Raw genomic sequence first — 4,391 nt, 5'->3', positions numbered from 1 at the left:
TCGCATTGATTTGAAGCTAAATCATGTGTTTCGAATGAATGTGCAGCTAACTCGTTTGTTTCGCATGCATTTGAAGCTATATCGTTTATATTCCAAGTACTTGAAGATAAATCATGTGTTTCGCATGGATTTGAAGCTAACTCGCTTGTTTCGCTTCCAGTTAATGCTAAATCATTTATATCGCACGTATTTGAAGCTAAATCATTTGGTTCGCATGGATTTGAAGCTAAACCTTCTACTTCGCATTGCTTTGAACCTAAGTCATGTGTTTCGAATGAATGTGAAGCTTACTCGTTTGTATCGCATGCATTTGAAGCTAAATCATTTGTTTCGCATGGATTTGTAGCTTAAACTTCTACTCCGCATTGATTTATATCTAAATCTCGTTTTTTGCATGGATTTGTATCCAACTTGTTTGTTTCGCATGCAGTTGAATCTAAATCATTTATATCCCAAGTATTTGAAGCAAAGTCATTTGTTTCGCTTGGATTTGAAGTTAAACATTCTTCTTCGCATTGTTTTGAAGATAAATCATGTGTTTCGAATGACTGTGAAGCTAACTCGTTTGTTTCGCATGCATTTGAAGCTATATCGTTTATATCCCAAGTACTTGAAGATAAATCTATTGTTTCGCATGGATTAGATGCTAACTCGCTTGTTTCGCTTCCAGTTGAAGCTATATCATTTATATCGCTAGTATTTGAAGTTAAATCATTGTTTCGCATGGATTTGAAGCTAAACCTTCTACTTAGTATTCCTTTGAATACAAATCATGTGTTTCGCTTGGATTTAATGCTAAACCTTCTTCTTCGCATTGATTTGAAGCTAAATCATGTGTTTGGAATGAATGTGAAGCTAACTCGTTTGTTTCGCATGCATTTGAAGCTATACCGTTTATATCGCAAGTATTTGAAGCTAAATCATTCGTTTCGCATGGATTAGAAGCTAACTCGCTTGTTTCGCTTCCAGTTGAAGTTAAACCATTTATATCGCTAGTATTTGAAGTTAAATCATTTGTTTTACATGGATTTGAAGCTAAACCCTCTACTTCGTATTCCTTTGAAGACTAATCATGTGTTTCGCATGGATTTGAAGCTAACTCGCTTGTTTCGCTTCCAGTTAATGCGAAAATCATTTATATCGCAAGTATTTGAAGCTAAATCATTTGGTTCGCATGGATTTGTAGCTAAACCTTCTACTTCGCATTGCTTTGAACCTAAGTCATGTGTTTCGAATGAATGTGAAGCTAACTCGTTTGTATCGCATGCATTTGAAGCTATATCGTTTATATCGCAAGTATTTGAAGCTAAATCATTTGTTTCGCATGGATTTGTAGCTAAAACTTCTACTCCGCATTGATTTATATCTAAATCTCGTTTTTTGCATGGATTTGTATCCAACTTGTTTGTTTCGCATGCAGTTGAATCTAAATCATTTATATCCCAATTATTTGAAGCAAAGTCATTTGTTTCGCTTGGATTTGAAGTTAAACATTCTTCTTCGCATTGTTTTGAAGATAAATCATGTGCTTCGAATGACTGTGAAGCTAACTCGTTTGTTTCGCATGCATTTGAAGCTATATCGTTTATATCGCAAGTATTTGAAGCTAAATCATTTGCTTCGTATGGATTTGAAGCTAAAACTTCTACTCGGCATTGATTTAAATCTAGATCTCGTGTTATGCGTGGATTTGAATCTAACTTGTTTGTTTCGCATGCAGTTGAATCTAAATCATTTATATCGCAAGTATTTGAAGCAAAATCATTTGTTTCTCTTGGATTTGATGCTAAACCTTTTACTTCGCATTGATTTGAAGCTAAATCATTTCTTTCGCATGGATTAGAAACTAACTCGCTTGTTTCGCTTCCAGCTGAACCTATATGATTTATATCGCTAGTATTTGAAGTTAAATAATTTGTTTCGAATGGTTTTGAAGCTAATCCTTCTATTTCGCGTTGCTTTGAAGATAAATCATGTGTTTCGCAATGATTTTGAAGCTAACTCGCTTGTTTCGCTTCCAGTTGAAGATAAATCATTTATATCGCTAGTATTTGAAGATAAATCATTTGTTTCGCATGGATTTGAAGCTAAACCTTCTACTGCACATTGCTTTGAAGATAAATCATGTGTTTCGAATGAATGTGAAGCTAACTCGTTTGTTTCGCATGCATTTGAAGCTATATCGTTTATATCCCAAGTACTTGAAGATAAATCTATTGTTTCGCATGGATTAGAAGCTAACTCGCTTGTTTCGCTTCCAGTTGAAGCTATATCATTTATATCGCTAGTATTTGAAGTTAAATCATTTGTTTCGCATGGATTTGAAGCTAACTCGTATGTTTCGCATGCAGTTGAAGCTATATCATTTATATCGCAAGTATTTGAAGCTAAATCATTTGTTTTGCATGAATTTGAAGCTAAATCTTCTACTTCGCATTGATTTGAAGCTAAATCATGTGTTTCGAATAGATGTGAAGCTAACTGGTTTGTTTCGCATGCATTTGAATCTATTTCGTTCATATCGCAAGTATTTGAAGCTAAGTCTTTTTTTCGCATGAATTAGAAGCTAATTCGCTTGTTTCGCTTTCAGTTGATGCTAAATCATTTATATCGCTAGTATTTGCAGGTAAATCATTTGTTTCGCATGGATTTGAAGCTAAACCTTCTACTTCGCATTGAGTTGAAGATAAATCATGTGTTTCGAATGACTGTGAAGCTAACTCGTTTGTTTGGCATGCATTTGAAGCTATATCGTTTATATCGCAAGTATTTGAAGCTAAATCACTTGGTTCGCATGGATTTGAAGCTAAACCTTCTACTTCGCATTGCTTTGAACCTAAGTCATGTGTTTCGAATGAATGTGAAGCTAACTCGTTTGTATCGCAAGTATTTGAAGCTAAATCATTTGCTTCGCATGGATTTGAAGCTAAAACTTCTACTCGGCATTGATTTAAATCTAGATCTCGTGTTATGCGTGGGTTTGTATCCAACTTGTTTGTTTCGCATGCAGTTGAATCTAAATCATTTATATCCCAAGTATTTGAAGCAAAGTCATTTGTTTCGCTTGGATTTGAAGTTAAACATTTTTCTTCGCATTGTTTTGAAGATAAATCATGTGTTTCGAATGACTGTGAAGCTAACTCGTTTGTTTCGCATGCATTTGAAGCTATATCGTTTATATCCCAAGTACTTGAAGATAAATCTATTGTTTCGCATGGATTAGATGCTAACTCGCTTGTTTCGCTTCCAGTTGAAGCTATATCGTTTATATCGCTAGTATTTGAAGTTAAATCATTTGTTTCGCATGGATTTGAAGCTAAACCTTCTACTTAGTATTCCTTTGAAGACAAATCATGTGTTTCGCATGGATTTGAAGCTAACTCGTTTGTTTCGCATGCAGTTGAAGCTATATCATTTATATCGCAAGTATTTGAAGCTAAATCATTTGTTTTGCATGAATTTGAAGCTAAATCTTCTACTTCGCATTGCTTTGAACCTAAGTCATGTGTTTCGAATGAATGTGAAGCTAACTCGTTTGTATCGCATGCATTTGAAGCTATATCGTTTATATCGCAAGTATTTGAAGCTAAATCATGTGTTTCGCATGGATTTGAAGCTAAACCTTCTACCTCGCACTGATTTGAAGCTTTGTCATGTGTTTCGCATGGATTTGTAGCTAACTCTTCTACTTCGCATTGATTTGAAGCTAAGTCATGTGTTTTGAATGAATGTGAAGCTAACTCGTTTGTTTCACATCCAGTTGAAGCTAAATCATTCATATCGCATGTATTTGAAGCTAAATCATTTGTCTCGCATGGATTTGAAGCTAAACCTTCAACTCCGCATTGATTTGAAGTTAAATCATGTGTTTCGCATAGGTTAGAAGCTAACTCGCTTGTTTCGCTTCCAGTTGAAGCTAAATCATTTATATCGCAAGTATTTGAAGCTAATTCATGTATTACTCATGGATTTGAAGCTAACTCGTTTGTTTCGCATGCAGTTGAATCTAAATCATCTATACCGCAAGTATTCGATGCAAAATCATTTGTTTCGCATGGATTTGAAGCTAAACCTTCTACTCCGCATTGATTTGAATCTAAATCTTGCGTTTCGCATGGATTCGAAGCTAACTCGTTTGTTTCGCATGCAGTTGAAGCTAAATCATTTACATCGCAAGTTTTTGAAGCTAAATAATTTGTTTCTTATGGATTTGAAGCTAAACCTTCTGCTTCGCATTGATTGGAAGCTAAATCACTTCTATCGCACGGATTTGAAGCTAAACCTTCTTCTCCGCATTGATTTGAAGCTAAATCAGGTGGGCCGCATGGATTTGAAGCTGACTCGCTTGTTTCGCTTCTAGTAGAAGATAAATCATTTATATCGCAAGTATT

The sequence above is a fragment of the Megalopta genalis genome, unplaced genomic scaffold, assembly GCF_051020955.1.
Source record: "Megalopta genalis isolate 19385.01 unplaced genomic scaffold, iyMegGena1_principal scaffold0080, whole genome shotgun sequence".
NCBI classification, from domain to species: Eukaryota; Metazoa; Arthropoda; class Insecta; order Hymenoptera; family Halictidae; genus Megalopta; species Megalopta genalis.
The sequence above is the reverse complement of the archived record's forward strand: the minus strand, read 5'-3'. Positions refer to the sequence as shown.